The following is an 18764-nucleotide window of genomic DNA, read 5'->3' on the forward strand; positions in this document are numbered from 1 at the left end:
AATCTAAACCCCAAGAGACTTTGTGGGCTTCCATGCTCTCTTTTCCTCCTCTACTTTTGCCATCAGAATGCACCTGGGCTATTCTCTTAGAGGATGAGACATGCAGGAGAGCTAAATTGACACAGATGTCCCAGGTGAGGCCCAAATGTGGGATAGTCCAGCCAAGATCAGTAAAGCTACCTATCAGAGCCACAGCTGACTGCAGAAACATGAGAGAATCCTTCCAAGCCCAACTCAGATCTGCAGAACTACCCAGCTTACCATTATTTTGTGATTAATAATAAGTGATTTTAAACTCTTAAGTGGTGAGGTATTTGTTATTCAGTAGTAGCTTACTAATATGTTAATTATCAAACATTATAAAGCCTATATATCTAATTGTTGACTGCAGTACTTAATGGATTTCCCACCATACAACCACGCACACACATACACACACTTACACACACTCACTCATTCATTCATTCACACAGCATGTCATAGGGACCAGTCAATGAGACTTTTACGTGAGTTCTATACCTTGAGGGAAATTCAGTGCCATTGGTAGTTTTGATTTCAGTCTTCATGAGTAGGTTCCCTGTCTAGCTGCCTCATTTATCCTATTATATGATACAGCAACTGGGAAAAATGCCTGGAGGCCCTAAGTCATTACAGCCATAGGAGGGGTGGTTCAGAAAAAGATTCCCAGCACTAAATGAGGAGATGGTTTAGATTCTGTAATCGTGCAAAAACTTTACTTCTTTAAAATGACGTTTTACTTTTCTCTTTCTCCTAGAATCTGATAGCACCGTGACTTGCTTTTTTTTTTTTTTTTTTTCCTTATCCTTCCACCTTTGCACATACTGCACAATCACTCCCTTAATCAATAACCTCTTAAGACATCAGATTCTGGTCAGTATCAAACATTCTTAAGAGCAAAGTCTTAGGTCTCTTGACCATAGAAACATATTTCCAGAAACTAAAGATAACATCTTGACCTCAGTTGAGTTTTAGTTGCAGATCCGTGAAGGCAAAATGACTTTATCATCCACACATCCTTGAAGCCAAATAGAATGACATCATGACTGACATCAGGACCCGATGCAATGAGGTCCCATTCCAGCCCCAACTAATCAATAGTGCCCATGACCCCAACTCTCTTAGCTACTATGACTAACAATTTTTCCCCTTTATAACCTATCATTTAGAGGCATCAGTGATCCATATCTTTGAGCACTAGCTCACCTGTGTCTCTGGGCTTCACACAATTTTCTTAAATAATAAACCATTACTTTCTTTATGCACACCCTTGTTTATGTTTCGTTTGACTTTGAAGAATGCAGGTAAATGAACCCCCTTTAGTTCAGAACAGTCTCACTCTAAAGGCATTGAAACAAACCATTTTGAGGGATTTCTAGTCAAGATGGTAGAGTAGGTAAATGTATCCTCTCACAACCACATCAAAATTACAACTAAACTACAAATGATAGTTATCATCAAGAATCATCTGACATCTAGCTGAACAGATGTCCTATAACTAAGGATATACAGAAGAAGCCACCTAGAGACTGGTAGTGGGGGTGAAGACAATGAACGAGCTGGTCCCACACCCATGTGTGGCAGTTAAAAATCAGGAGGAATAGATCAGCTGTTGAAGTCCCCCTGGAGGAGTGAGGTGTCCCAGACCCACAATGGGCTCCAAGCCTTGAGTTCCCCACATTTCTGGCTGTGAAAACCAGTGGAGATTGTGGGTAAGTGAGACAGAGGGCACATAAAGAGCTTCTCAGATGAGAAAAAGCTAAAGAAGTTCATTGACCAAACCAATATTACAAGAAATATTAGAGAGAATTAAGAAGAAAAAATATATATATAAAAAGATAAATAATAAAATGGTAATAACTACATCTCTATTAACAATTACTTTAAATGTAAATGGATTAAATGCTCCAAAAGATAGGGTGACTGAATAGATAAGAAAACAATACCCTTACATATGCTGCCTACAAGACTCACTTCAGATAGAAAAACACACACATAGTGAAAGTAAAGAGAAAAAGATGTTCCATGAAAATGGAAACAAAGAAACGAAAAAGCTGGGGTAGTAATACTAATACTAGACAAAATAGACTTTAACACAAAGGCTATAACAAAAGACAAAGAACGAGTACAATTTCCGATAGCTAAGATATAGAAGCAATCTAAATGTCTCATCAACAGAGGATTAGAATAAAGAAGAGGTGGTACATATATACAACAGAATATTAGTCAGCCATAAAAAGGAATGAAATTTTGCCATCTGCAACAACATGGGTGGATCTAGAGGGTATTGTGCTAAGTGGAGTAAGTCAGACAGAGAAAGACAAGTGCCCTATGATTTCACTTATATGTGGAATCTAAAGAACAAAATTGATGAACAAACAAAACAGAAGCAAACGCATAGATACAGAGAGCATTCTGATGGTTGCCAGTGAGAGAGAGATAAGGGAGGATGGGCTTAAAGGGGAAGGGATTAAGAAGTACAAATTGATAGTTACAAAATAGTCATGAGATGAAACTAACAAAATGTTGTATGTCAACTGTAACTGAAAATTTTTTAAAGTTATTTAAAAAAAATAAATAAAATGGAAAAGGTTAAAAACGAAAGAAAGAAAAAAAAACAGTGATTTTCATCTACCTATTTTGGGCCTTTGTAATAGGTCTGGGAACCCCAAGAGGTATAAAAATGATCCACATCTATAGACAATATTTAAAGGAAAATGAAAATAACAATGATCATTACAGAATTAAAAGTTCCATTTTCATCTGGAAACACTATAGCAGTAACATATCCAGTCTTAGCATAGTATTTGCAATCTTAATGTTCTAGTAGGTTTTCTGTTTTTTTTATTTTTTAATATCTAACCACAATAGACTTTATATGACATTAATTAAACATTTTAATTTAACCAAGACATATCTAGGCTTCCAAGAGTGATAATTCTGAGTATGCTCTTATATCTTTATTTAATTTCTGGATAGCCATGTCTTCTGTTAGGAGGCCTACAAAGAAATCATCCATAGTCTTATGCCCAAGCTTGAAATGATGTCTGCAAACCATGAAGCCACACACTCCCTACAGTGTCCTCTCCCACATCTATTAACATTTAAACAAAATCATTCAAATTCTGGGCCCATAAAACTCAGCACAAGTCCAGACCATAGTACTACTTTTACATATGAAACAGATGCATTTGGAGTTCTAGTTTTACAGAGTACTATGGAGAAACAATATTCCAGCAAATCAGAGACAAAAGGCCACTCCAGCCTTTCACTATTCCCTGTCCTCTTTCTTCAGTCCTTCACACATGGACAGAATATCTTAAGGCATGACTCATGTCATGTCATTCACAACTCAGAAACCATCGCAAAGTGAAAGCCCAAATTCCCAAAGCCTTTCTTTTAAGATCTGGCTACTGATTTCCTTACTGGCTTTAACCTCTGATGACTTCACCCATTAACCAGACACACCCAACTCGTCATTGTTCTTCCAATTGATTTTTGAACTTCCCTCTCTGCTTATGGTAATTTCACTGCCCGATGAAAATGCCTCTTCAACTATTTCAGTTTATAGAAATCCTAGGGATTTTCCACAACCCAACTCAATAGCCTCAACTCACATAGTTAAAAGTTATTTGTAAACACGTTTATTTCACCTAATATACTATAAACCCCTTGCGGTTGGAAAAAGTCTAGTTTATTTTCGCATACTTGGTAACATCTGGATTTGTGCCTAAAGATTATAGTAATAATAATAATAATGTAATGATTATGTGAGTATGCATAATATATACATATCATTTTATCATCTTCAGATTCAAAATAAAATCATATGTCTTTCAATAATTAAGTCAATATAAATATAATCCTCCAATATACTATCAACAAATTCCTGTTCCTTCTCTGCTTTCCTCCTACTTTCCCAAATAGGCTCATATCCCCACATAATAACAGTTACAAGGACTAGTCATGGACACAGTGCTTCGTGGAGGAAGAACTGAAAAGCTTTCCAGTATCACAGAAATCTCCATTCTCTAACTACAGTTGCTATTGTTGCTATAAATGGAAAAAAAGGAGATCGCTCTTCTTGTGGTTCAATTCAGTCACTGTTTCCTTGTATCTTTAGAAAAGAGACTTTGCAAAGTTACATCTTTTTTTTTTTGTTGAAAGAATCTTAAATTCATATGCACTTGTATACTTTTCACATTTTTCTCCAAGAAACATTTAGAATGTGCATTTTCAAGTTTAAATCTGAGATTTTGCAAGACTGTAGGCAGTTATCTCCCTAATCCTTCTGGTGAGTTTCCATTCAAGGACTCATGGTCTCTTTTTCTGCTTGATGGCCTTAGTCAGACCCATATCAGTGCATCAGAGATACCACATAATAGTTTGAACATTGAAAGTGAAAGGGACAGAAATGTACATTTAAAATTGGGAATTTTATTGTATGCACATTTTACTTCAATAAAGCTGATTTTATTTAAAATGAAAGATTGAAGTTTTAATCTTTTTCTATCCAGGAAGCATCCTGGTTTTACTACTAGTTTGATCACCACTTCTTAAGTTATCTCAGATCTCCATACTGCAAAGGTTATGGGAAGAGACAGTCTCTGCTAGGCCAAAGAAATCTTGTTGTGCCCTTTTCCAACGATACACTGACATGACTAATACCTTCCAAGTTGTATTCTTCCAAAAGAGATTTAATGTCTCTAACTCCAGAAATAAAGACAACTATTTGTAGGCAGAAGGTTCTCTAACTTAAAAAAAAAAAAAAAAAAGTTGAAAGAAAAGGAAAAAGAAATAAGACGGAAGCCAATAAAACATAACAATTGATTGTAATTTCTAAATTTCCTTAAGTTCTACTATGTGAGAGGCACTGTATTAAGCACTCTGTTGTGCTTATTGACTCAGGAACTGAAGAAAGGAGCAATGAAGTCTATCCCCCAGATTACCCAGCTAGAAAATGTCAGATTAAAGGGTAAGATTAAGATCTGATTCCACTGCCCATATTGTTGTCCACCAAATTCAACTGCCCCATTATAGATGACCTCAGCAGTGGGTTTACTGAATTGAATCGAATATAAAGCTTCATTTTACTTTAAAGAGTATAAGCCTACTTCACCCAATTTATTACCACACATTTTCCATATATCGATAAAGATATACAGAATAAATATGTGTTACGTGTCTATTCAAGGCACTTTTCTAGAGTTAATTAAACTGGCTCCTTCTCTCTGTCTCATCTTTTTTTATTGGCATCTATATTACATGGCATCCATGCATGTTTCTTCTCTTCTCTCCTCTCCCTGTACTGCAGGTCTGATAAGGCATCAGTGTTATCCTTCCATTAAAAGCAACTCTGATAGTCCACGACACTGAATCACAAAATTTTTTTTAAATAACAATTTCTGCTATAACACTTTATAGTGGCTGCAATTGTCATATAGTATTATGATTACGCTGCATTCCACAGATCTCTTATATAACTAGCATCATTTTCGATTAAGTTTTTTTTTTTTCCTCTCATTTCCTGCATATGACTTCTTGGTGAAATTGTATTTGGATTCACAAACCATGTTCTTGGACTCAGCAGTTTTAAAAAGATGCGGAAAAAATGTGTTTTTGTCTCTTGCATTGCTAACAGTGCTATCAAGTTTTCACTCTTGCATTGGGATCATCTTTGGTGTTCAGCACAGTGACCAATGAAGTGCCTTTGATGCAGGTCAGGGCAAATTTCCCTCTGAAATATGTGGGGGGGCGGGGCGGGAAACCAAGCCCTGTACTGAGAGAAAAACAGTGTCTTTTGGCAGAGTGTAGAAAGAATTCAACACACATGCCAAAGTTAGGGTAAAAAGAAAATTTATTAGAAACGGGGTAATGCTCCACAGACAGAGCATGGTCTCCTTTCAGAGGCAGAGTGAGAGGTGTTAGGTAGCTAGTCAGACATGAGCGAAAGGGGGAACAAAGGAATAGGGGCCTGACCTAGAGACCACCCAAAGAACACCCCAATGGTAGAATTCTAGGCACGCACACACGCATTAGGCAAAGAGTTATATAGCAGCTAAGTGTCAATCAAAATGACCTCACTTGCCAATCACCTAAAAATGCTTTTGTAACCACCCATAAGGGCCCTAAATATAACTCAGAACTCTCTCCCCTGGAGTTACAGCTCTCCATCTTCCCTGGCTGTAACCTCGTCTCCACCACCCAGAGGTATGTAAACCTGTTTCCACGTGGTTAGCCAGTTTTAGGCTTGACCCGTCTTCTACCTCATAATGTGCTTTTAATAAATGAATATTTCTCATATTTATTGAGTTGAAATTTATTTCTTCAGCAGTAAAAAGGACCTAGAAGTGTGTGTGTGTTACTGGAACTCCAATGTTCCATCGGTAACAGAGGGACTAAGAGAGACTAGGACAGTGAGAGACAGTTGAGAGCACTGAGAGAAAGAAGGACCCCAAGCATTCAGGGAATTCAGTTTATATATCATTCTTTAGTTCCTGTAAATTATTTAAAAACTTGTTTACTCGTTTCCTTTGATATGGACATAGAGTGAGGAAGGGGAAGGGGAAGAGTATGTAGTGTGAAAAGGTGAGAATATGCAGCATGAAAGGCCTGCTGGCAGTTCCCAGCCTTTAGCCCATAGGTTCCCCATGGTTTTCGTCATAGGGAATGAATGATTTTATTTGTGTAAGGTGCCACTTAAAGACTCTGTTCTTCCTGTTTCCCCTTCACAGGAAATGGGTTGTTAGCAATCCCAGCAGAAATCTTCCTTTGTTCTGCATGTGTCCTCCAGGCCTGGCTGCAAAGCCGATGAGCATATCGCAGCCTCTGAATGTAGCTTGATTTAACATTTCAATTCTCTTGCCTCCTCCCTACATTACCTTCTTACCTATGAGTATTAAGAACTGTGACCACACGTGGAGAAGTACTCATCCTGAAATAAAACTCTTAATGTTTTTGATTTTAAAAACCTCTTACACTTTTCCATCATATAGTCAGTAAAGCTAAAAAATGCAAGGTGGTAAAAATATCCATGTAATATTTCATAAGACTATAGATGCACTAGATCAGTTTGTAAATAAGGAATTGGGAGATAGAGACAATGGGATTCATGTTCATTAGCACACGTTTATTAGCACACATACTAATAAATCATATTCATTAGCAATGATTTCTTGAAGGTCAGACACTTCTTTTATAAATCTTCTGGTATGCCTGCAAAGTATGTGTTTTATTTTTTATTTATTTATTATGTTGTTTTTTAAAATTTTTTCCTTCACTAGAGGTTAACATGTCATTCATACAGTAAAAATGCACATGGAAAGATGTATATTTCCAAAATACATGGAAAATCACTTCCATGTATGTTCCTGCTATGTTCCACATATCCATTGATCTTTATTGCTCTTTTATAGGACAAGCTACAGTGAGCGGGAAAAAATATGTGGCCAGTTGCCAGACAGGCCTGCTGCTTACCAAGTGTTAAAGAGTACTTACTTAACCTTCTGAGCCTCAGTTTTCTCTACTTGGAAATCAAGATAATAATATCTACACTGAAGAGCTGGTGAGAAGATTAAATGAGATAATATATGTATAAAGCACATGCACAAAAAAATCCTTCCATTTATACAGAGTTCTCAATAAATAACTATTCGTATTACTGACTATTGGCTCTAAAGTTATTTTCAAAATATAAATGGTCAACTCACTAACTAAAACTGTTTTGAAAATTTCAACATGAATTATTGCTGCCTAGAACTACATTTTCTGAACCCTAATAGCTATTTGTCAAGTTGACTAAGTAAAATTTCAATAATAAGGATTTTTTTTGGATCATTCAAGTTTAACAGAGTGACTGTAGGGTTGCTGAGGACAAGCATCTTTCCATTTTACTATCCCTGAATCAATCACTCATTTCAAGTTAAAGAGCCATACTCTTTTCACTGAGTGACACAAGGGAGGGTATCCTTTTATATTACACACACACACACACACACGTCAACTCTCTCATATGTTAGGCGGTAAAGAATGCTACTGAGAAAATCAAAGAAGGAAAGAGGATAGATAATGTTGGGGAGGGAGGGATTGCTATTTTGAATAGGTAGTCAATGAAGAAGTATCAAAACGTGAACAAAGTAAAAAGACTATTCATATGCATGAAATTAGGGAAGAGCATTCCAAGCTGAGGGAACATCCTACACACACACAAAAAAACAAGGCATAAATGTGCTTTCCCTGGTCAGAGAAAAGCAAGAAGGGCAGTGTGGTTGGAGCCAGTAGTCAAGCTGAGTTCTGAGAGGAGGAGGGCTCCGATCTCGAAGGGCCTGCTGTAAACACAGACTTTTATTTTGTACAAGATGATAAACCAATAGAGGTTTCAAGCAGAAAAGTAACATGATCTTGCACATTGTTCCACAGAATCACTATTATTTCTCTGTGGAGGTCGACTATAAGAGGTCAAGGAGAAGCGGAGAGAGCTGGTTAGATTATTGGCAAAATCAATGCAAAAGAAAGGTTGGTGAGTAGAAGTGATGAAAAGTGGATTCTCGATTTATTCTAAGGGCAGAGATACAGGGTTGATGAACAGATAGAATGTGTGATTACTTAAATCATAAGTCCAAGGGGTTTTGTTTGAGCAAATGGAGACATATATAAGCATTTATTCAGACAGGGAAAGCTGACGAGAAGTTTGGAGAAAAGATTATGAGTTCAGTTTGGGACATGTTGATTTTGAGATTTGTACTGGACATCCAATTATTTAATAGGAAGTTAGATATTAAAGTCTAAATTTTAGAGGAGAAGTATAGATTAGATATATAATTTTAGCCATCAATAGCATATAGATGATATTTAAAACCTTGAGAATGAGTAAGATCCTCTGGGGAGTTATAAGTGAAAGGAAGATTTGTCTCTGTGACAGTCTAAAGTTTAGGAATTGGGAACCAAGAAAGTAGAGTAGTTCAAAAGAGTTTCCATGAGATAAAAATTTAACTAGGAGTTTCATGTTGTCCCAGAAGCCAGGTGAAAATAAAATGTATATCAAAGGAAAGAGTATAATAGCTGCATATAGGTCAAGTTAAGTTGTAGACTGTGAATTCACTCTTGGACTTAGTAATGTAAAGATCATTATCGATGTCAACAGGAGCAGTTTTAGCAGACTATGAGAGGAGAAAACTAGTGTGATTTTTTTTTTTTTTTTTTTTAATGAGAGAAAGGGAATTAGAGAGCAAGTATTAACTCTTTCTGGGCATTTTGTTATAAAGAGAGGCTAAGAAATGAGGCCAGGTCTGGAGTAGAATGTGAAGTCAAGAAAAGGTTTATGTGTTGTTTGCTTTTCTGTTGGGCTGATTGTTATTTTTTAGATGGGGGATGCTTTTTGTTTTGTTTTTCGGAGAGTGATATCTCCCTTTCCCACTTCTTCCCTGTGTCCTAAAGTTGAGCATGGTTATGTTGTTGAGTTGGAGGATGGAATTAATGGAAGCTGAATTGATAAGTTTTTTACAAATAAAAACTTCATAAAATTATTTCCAAATCAATCTTTGCTGACTCCCATGTGAAGGGAATGACATTAAGACAAAATATTCTAAGTTTCCCTTTGGCAATGGGATCTGTCTTAAGGATCATAGAAACCACTAATATCTCCTGGTTATTGATGTTAATTAGACTGTATCTGGAATCTTTTTCTTATTGTTTTCGAATCCTCAGGATGAGAAAAAGTTTATTTCAGTGTGGAGTAATAATTGCCATTTTAGTCTCTTCCCTTGATCAGATCCTAGGGGATTTCCTGTTTCTGATGGCTCAGAAATGCTGACTTACACATAGCCAAATCTGAACCTGCTGCTTACTGCTTTATATAAAAGTCATTCAAACTGTTTTGCAACTATCGCCATGGAATTCCCTGGACTCATAAACAAAGAAAGAAGATTAAGGAAATTTTTCAGTGGGTTCCAGCTAGCTCATAATTTGTTGGCTTTCAGAATTTTAGACCATTAATAGAGCAGTTAATAGAATTTGGATAAATTAACTACATATTTTACTTAAAGATGTTTTAGAGTTGACGCAAATATTATTCCATTGCTTCCAAACCTGATTATACCAATTGTTATTGTGTTTATAACGCATAATAATGTAAATCAATTAGTTAATTCAATTACATAATAATGTAATGAACTATTAAATAAACTTACAAAATATAAACATGAAAAGTAGTTGTTATTTCTATGAAAATTAAGCTGAATCCTTTGGTAAGCCTCAATAAATAAAAACCATTAAAAATTTTTCTGTCAAATTAACCATGGTGGGATGTCTTCAAATGATTTGGAAAAAACAATCACAAAAACAGAGAAAGATTATGCAAATTTCTTTGCTAGTATTGTCAGTTCTTACTCTAAAGGAAAATCATAAGTAATATGTTATGTATACATAGCCTATAGGAACACAATGTGAATTTTTAATTATTAGTCCCAGATTTATAGAAAGCCCTTGCCTCATCAAAAGATTGGTGAATGGATATACATTTGTATGGTGTAAGTGTAAATAAAATCGATCTCTCTATATATCAATTTTTATGATTTCTTGCTTTAACCAGTTTTTGATTAACTGACTGAGTCAGGGTTTTACAGAGAAACAGAACCAATTGAAGATAGATGATAATGATAATGATGATGATGATAGATAGATAGATAGATAGATAGATAGATAGATAGATAGATAGATAGAAGATAGATATAGATATATAACATATATTATAGATATAAATAGGTATTTAATATAAAGAGATATTTATTATAGGAATTGGCTCACATGAGTATGGAGTCTGAGAAGTCCCATAATCTATAGTCTGCAAGCTAGAGGACCAGGAAATCTGGTTTTATAATTCAGTGAGTCCAAAGGACTGAGAGCCAGAGGAACTGATAGTATAAGTTCCAGTCCATGTTAAAGGCCCAAGAATCAGGAGTGCTTATATCTGAGGGCTGGAAAAGATGAATGCATGAGCTCAAGCAAGGGAGAACAAATGAACCCTTTCTCCACCTTTCATTCAGGCCCTCAAAGGATTGGATGATGCCAACTCACATTGGTGAGAGAACCCTCTTTTACTCAGTCTCCTGATTCAAATGCTAATCCCTTCCAGAAACACCTTCACAGACACACTCAGAAATAACGTTTACCAGCTATCTGTCAACCCTTAGCCCAGTCAAGTTGACACATAAAATAAACCATCACACTGACTAATCTGTCTTGATAATGTCAGATGTTTTTACACTAATTTTCAAATATTATATTTCTTAAATATTCAAATGGCTTTCTAAAATATAAATAAATCAATCTTTATGTTAAATTTTGCATTAAACTCAGTTCAAATAACCTTATAACCTAAATATTTTCCAGTATTATTACAAGTCTCATAGATAATATTTAAGATATTTGGCAACCAGTTTAACAGGGGGCAAAACAGATTAGACCGCTGGCCGATTATTTCACCCTGTCATACACAACCTACATATATAAGTACATACCTATATATACAAAATCATCATTTTAATAATCATCTTTCAAATGAATAGGCCATATTTTACTTTATCACACCACTTATCTTAGATTTGTTGTTTTCTTTTTTCTCTGATACTAACGATGTTGCTAACAAACATACATGCCAAGCACTTTTTATTATGCTCTGAATAGAAAATTAATTCTTTTCTTTATGACAAAACAAAGAAGTGAGGAAGAGAGGAAGACATAAGTATTGCTCATCATTGGCTGGCCTTGCTTGCTTGCCTGTCCTCTTGCTTTGTAGCTATTTATTGAATTGCTTGCTTCAGAAATATTAAAAGTACACTGAGTAGTAAGTGATACAAATAAATCCCTTCACTTTTTTAAAAAAATTTAATTGTATTCCTTAAAACCCAGGTTCATACATTTAGAAACTACACTTTTCAAAATTCTCCAGAAAATTCTTTGAAACTCACTTTGTTTTGGCTATAAAGAATTAGAAAAATGAAGTAAAAGACATACTGCTTTATCCCCAACATTTAAGGCAGAATGTAAAATTCATATTGTTATTTCTGCTTTCTATTCTTGAATTTTGTGTGAAACTATATATATTGCTATTTGAAAGTACTGGCACTATGTCAAAATTTGTCTTGTGCCATCCCAGGGAATTTAATGAAAATTCTTTTTCTCAAATGTTGATATTGATAATCATTCATTTTTAATGTGTCAAATGCAAAAGATTAAGAAATGAACTTTGTGAAGGCTCCTAAATTTTACTCTCTTTGGAGGTTTATGCAAAAGTACCTGGCATTTTTTAAAGTTTCATTCTGACAATTTATAAACCAACTAAGAAGAAATATGTTCATCAATCTCTTTACCTCGCACAGCACACTAATTCCAAAACCTAAGAGTCAATAAGTTTTAGGACTTAGAGGTACTTCATATTACCATATAGTCCATCTCTACTTTATAAATGAACAAATTTATGTCTCAAGACTCCAAAGAAATTGTTCACAGTCACACAGAAAATAAATTTCTGGCCTAATTTATTTTCACTACATTGTAGTATCAGGATCCTGAGATTATTTCCTCAATGTAATCAACTGAAAAACAAAACATTATATGTATTCTCTCCATAATGCCTTACAATCAGTTTTACTTTCTTTTTTCCTACTCAAATGAGTAATACATAAATTGTTGTTACAGCATTCTAAAGAAAAGAAAAAAAAAAAAAAAACATTAGAACCAAGCTGGAAATAACAGTCCAGCTTCTGGTTTCCCATTTCTGGGCTTTCTTGATTAAATCCTCCTTTCCCAACAACTTGTGACGAGAGAGCAAAAATTGAACTCTGTGTTACAGAGAACTACATATACCAAAGAGTAAAAATTTGATTTCTCACTGTGCTGAGATTACATCTGATGCTATGTTTCTCTTCTACCTATAATTTCTATTAAAAGCACTTATATGTGGAATCTGAAACCAATCAACAAACAAACAACATAGAAACAAACATAGTTACAGAGAACTAACATGGCTGCCAGATGGGAGGGGGTTTGAGGACTGGGCGGAAAAAGTAAGCAGATTAAGAAGTACAAATTGGTAGTTACAAAATAGTCACAGGGATGTAAAGTACAGCACAAGGAATATAGTGAATAATATCATAATAACTTTGTATAGTGCCAGGTGGGTACTAGACTTGCCAGGGGGATCATTTTATAAGTTATATAAATATCTAACCTCTATACTAAATACCTGGAATGAATATAACTGTAATTTTTTTAAAAAATTAATTTAAAGCAATAGGAGCTCCAATCTGCCAGGAAATTAATGGATGTGGATAAATTCAAATGAGTAATACAGAAATAGCCAGTTGATGTCTTGTGGAAAGTTCTGGAAGTTGATGTGCTCTGAGTAATGTACTAAAGAAAGCTGCTTTCAGTGGACAAAAGTTTTGCCCACCACACCCCTACACATCTCCAATTTATTCTGAGTGAATTTCTAATATCCAGAAATACATACTTCACAACTCATACCAAAGCATGGAGTGAGTATTTCATCTTTCCTATCTGTGCTACCTTCTCAATCAGTACATTTTTCTCAGATTTTTGCCCAAAGCAAAGAGAAGTGTAAACTGCAGTGACTGGTATTTCAAAGAATTAGAGACATTGCACTGAGCTATAAGGAACCTTCTGAGGAATAGAAGTCATCTCAAATATAGAAACACATTAGCAATTTTGTCTCTTGCCAAGAGTACTTAGTTTTCAAAATGGAATCTTGAAGACTTCTTGTACCCTGCATGACCCTTCATTTCTGAGGTTGTACTGGCAGATCATTTAAAGCTATCTAGCTAAGCTGTATAATATTATAATTATACTGTCACATAAGAAGATTTCATATGAAATTAATGAAACACTATTCACCTCTGATAAGAGCTGTGAAAGCTTAGATCACTCTCCTGGGGTACACTTTTTCTATATTAAATCTGTCTTAGCGAAAAAAAAACCCTCAAATCGTAATGTAAAGTACAATTCAAGAAACCAATTTTGCTAAACGTTTTCTTGTTTTGTTTGTTTTCCTTAATTTGAGGATATTAAATTTTCTCTAGTCTCTCATAAACAGAGGACTGTTTAATTAAAATCAATAGAAAAAAATTATGAAAAGAAAAATTAAAACAAAGAAACATGAAAATGCTATATCTCAAAAATATTCATTACCTCTCATTGGTCTCCACATAATTACAATGTAGAAAAACAATTAATTCTTTTGAGATCCCAAAACTCAATGTGCTCTCTCCAGATATAAAATATATATATTTTGTCTTTTTGGGGTTGAATGTAAAAAATTTAAATAATTATATCTAGTTATGGGATGCAGGAAAATAAAATGCACACAATGTCAAGTGAGCAATTAAATTTCAATAACGGATTATTCATTTTAATCTTACAAGATGAGCCCCCTTGGTATCAGTTTTAGGTAAACAAAGTTAGAAAGAATATTCAAAAAGCATTTGTCCCTTTTAACTGGTCTGACTCTTTTTGTTTAGCACTGATATTTGTCTCCCACATTCTCCTTTGTTTACCAATACTTTGTTATCCAGTTACACATTTCACTCCAGTGATTGCTATATATAGGTTACATGTTGGATAACTGGGCCACTATCCTACTTAATTAGCAATGGGATTCATTTATATGTGCACTTACACATTTACCAAACATCTGTTGCCCTCCTTCTATGTGACAGATGTGGGCTAAACACTGGAAATAAAATGTTAATTAAAATAATTTCCCTGGCCCTCAAGAAGCTTTTAGCATGTTTCGTTAGTTCCTAACATATATTTATTTTTCAATATACGGACCACTTTTAAATATCAAATAATTTTGAGTGCCACTCCACATACTACTTTTACAAGAGGAAATACAGTAAAAGTAAAGCTACTGTGAAATTATTGTCTCTTTGATTGATATTGAATTAATCATAGCATCTATGTATTTAAAAATTGAAGTGCTTATATGTGTAATAAATATTTATTTGTGTAGGGGGTTAAGGTCCAATATTTTGATTGGACTGTTTCGGATTTGATTCCCAGCTGGGCCGTTTACTTGCCAGGTACCCTTGGCTAAGTGCTTTGACTCTTTAAAAACTCTCAATATCAAAAAATGGAGAAAATAATAGTCTCTACTTCCAAGTGTTACTGTCAGAATCAAGTAAGATGGTACAAATAGATAATTGGGAGAGTTCTTGGCACATGTTGTTTCTGACAATTGATACCTTTTAAAATCTCTATTATTATATATACAGACAATGGCTAGAGGTAAGCATTTCAGAGTCTAGTGAGGGAAGAATTGGCACTAGTTGAGTCCCAGGGGTTAAAGCTTGTGCCTAAAAGAAAAATAGCTGCTTCTGCAGAATCTGTGATTAATGAAGATCTGGCCAATAATGGACATCACTAATTGTAGGGATGAACTAACTGAAACCCCCAAGAGAGTGTGGACTTTGTGATTTCATTATTGCCTAGAGCAGTTCTTGGTACATATAGACATTAAATGATACTGAATTCATTAACTACTGAGCATAAAACTTTGAGGATAACGTGAAGGGAGGAAAAGCCATTTCAAACCCCATATCTGTGGATAAAAAAAAAAATCACACAAATTATTTTAACTAAATCTGGAGAAATACAGAAATTTTATTTTTCTCATAATGTAGAGCAAAATTCATACTGCCCAAAATTACTCATTTCTCAGCTTTATTTCAAAGTTTTAACTATGCCACTACTCTCAAATATATTTTAATAATTGTGTCTTTCTTCATTTTTTCTGATTTTCATTTATTCATACCACTGGTTTAGTTCAAAGAAACCATAGGCTTGAGTATAGCAGTACAATCTTAGAAAACAGAACTCTAACAATTGAGCTGCCAACCCACTTGCAAAAGGAAAAAAAAAGAGCAGCCTACAAACCAGAGATGGGCAGATCTGAAAGGTAGATATTAAATCTTAAAATGTGAATAAACTAATTTTTATGAAAAATATATGAATACTGTGGTGTAAAAGTAAAATGGGATTTATTTTCAACAACACGTTACAAACCTAATATTCCCATTTCCACTTCATTTTCCCAGAACACACAACAAATGGCATTTAAAAATACATTTAAATCCTCTCCATAGAGTATTAAAATTTCAAGCATTAAAGAGTGCCTACCAATGAAAAGGAACTCATGTACAAATTAAAGACTGGTAGTTACCTTGCCACTAAATTCTAAAAAGCAAATTTTCACTTCTCTTCATTCATATTACATTCAGCATACTTGTGAATTAATCCACCACACTATCTCACATTTACATTTCTGGTTGTATAACATTACTTCATTCTGTAGTCACTGATGAGGAGGATACATTAAGAATGTCTCTTGTTCATCCCATGCCCCAATTTGCTATAAAGTTCATTAAAAGGTCACACACTGTAGCTATAAGTAGCAGGAATCTAAACAAAATCTATGAGTTTAGCTTTCTATAGCACCAGCTTTCCAAAATAATGTTGGTGAAAATGGGGATGTTTCCTATGTTCCTTTCAAGGATTTCTCACATTTTCACTCAAGGTCATCAGAGTGACTTGTAAATATAAAGAACATGAGAGTACACCCTCTGAAACATGTCGAGAATGCATTAAAAAAAAAAAAGTAACAAAACCTGTAAACAAAGGATGCTGGTCTAGGAAAAGCTAACAGAGTTTGACTTAGTCTGTGACTGAGGAATTTCATAAGGTAGAGAGTATCCTGTCTACACTGGTCCCTTACTGACAGGGAAATATATCAAATAAATCACAATCTCTCTAGGCAGAGTCTGTATCAGCATATTTTAAAAGTTCTTCAGGAGATTCTAATATTCGAGTATCTTTACAAGTTAACAGTAGTAATATTGCTAAAGGAAAACATTATTGAAGCTCTTAATGAACTAGGCACTGTCTTGAAAAATATGTATGCAATATAATATTTAATACTAAACAACTCTATGACTCATATACCATCTTCCTTATTTTGTGGGCAAGGAAACCAAGACTCAAAGGAATTAAGTAACTTTCCCAAGATCACACAAATAATAAAAGATTATATTAAAATTCAATAAAGAAGTGGTACATATATACAATGGAATATTACTCAGCCATAAGAAATGAGGAAATACTGCCATTTGTGACAAAATGGATGAATCTTGAGATTATCACTCTAAGTGAAATAAAGAGAAAAAGTTGAGAACCATATGATTTCATTCATATGTGGGATATAAAACGGAAAGCAACAAATGAAGAAGACAGACTTATAGACACAGACAATAGTTTAGTGGTTACCAGAGGAAAAAGAGGGAGCAGGGAAGGCAAATGAGGGTAAAGGAGGTCAAATGTATGGTAACGGAAGAAAGTTTAACTTTGGGTGGTAAACACAACGCAATATACAGATGATATATTATTGAATTGTACACTTGAAACCTATATAATTTTATTAACCAATGTCACTTCAATAAATTTAAAAACTTCAAATCTAGGATTGCTTGATTCCAAAGCCTAGGTTTTTACCCTATAAAAATGTCATTGAAATTTTTACTGTAAAATGTGTTGAATAATTGTAGTTGATTTGTTAAACTGTAACCTATGTTTCCCAGAAACCTCTTCCTTTCTGGTGATGGGTTAGAATTAGCCAAAAGAAGAATTTGCAGGAGACCTGAAAGAAAGGAAGGAAGGAATGCAAAGTAATACAAAATTATTGCCTTCATAAGTGTTTGCATTGTGTGTACCTGATGGGTTCCAGCTTTCCTTTCTCTCCTTTGCACTTCACTCTGCTCTCCTTCCCCAACTGCAGGCTCCACTGACCAAAAGATGGGCCAGCTGACCCACAGAGGCAAGAGACTTCTCTTCCAGCTCCCCATCGCTGTCCCACTTCTGCTGCTGGCTCTGAGATTGAATGGTTAGTGACCAACAACGCATAAAATTCCGGTTGTTCCATATTCTTGCCAACACCTGGAAATATCAGTCTTTTTGTTTTTGCTATATTAATGCACAAATCAAGGCATCTAATTATTGTTTTAACTTGCATTTCCATGATAATTACTATAGTTGAGTAATTTTCTCTGTATCTATTGGCCATTTGGATATCCTTGTCTATGAAATGCCTGTTCAAATCTCTTGCCTTTTATTTTATTAGATTTTCTTTTTCATGTTGACTTATAGATCTTTTTATAATGTGAATATCAGCTCTTTACTGGTTATATGTGCTATAAATATCTTGTCTGTGCTATATAAAGTTGTTAATTTTATAAAGTCAAATTTATCAATCTTTTTTAACCTGGTAAAGCTTTTGCTTTTTCTATCCCAACACATGGCTATATTGCTTTCTTAAGGTTTTGTTTTATTTTTTACATTTAAAGCTATAATCCATTTAGGATTAATTTCTGTGTATGTTATGAAGTAGGGATTAAACTTTTTTTATATATTGTTCAAACACCATTTATTAAAAAGTATATGCCTTCCCCTAGAGCTAATTGATTTGTGGATTCTTTTTAGTTTTACAGGTACAAAACATATCATCTGAGAATAATGATAGCTTATTTCTTGCTTTCTAATCCTTATGCCAGTATTTCTTTTTTCCTTGCTTACAGTCTTGTCTAGGTCCTTAAGAACAACGTTAAATAGAAATGATTGTAGCTGCCATCTTTACAAAAATCTTAAAAAGAAAGCTTTCATCATTTTGCCAATAAATGATT

The 18764-nt window shown here is 34.5% G+C and overlaps 1 pseudogene; it reads left to right on the forward strand.

Moving 5' to 3' along the window:
- The window catches only part of LOC102878158, a 68363-nt pseudogene that overhangs the window by 47737 nt on the left and 1862 nt on the right, over window positions 1–18764 (forward strand).

Source organism: Pteropus alecto, unplaced genomic scaffold (assembly GCF_000325575.1).
Source record: "Pteropus alecto unplaced genomic scaffold, ASM32557v1 scaffold155, whole genome shotgun sequence".
NCBI classification, from domain to species: Eukaryota; Metazoa; Chordata; class Mammalia; order Chiroptera; family Pteropodidae; genus Pteropus; species Pteropus alecto.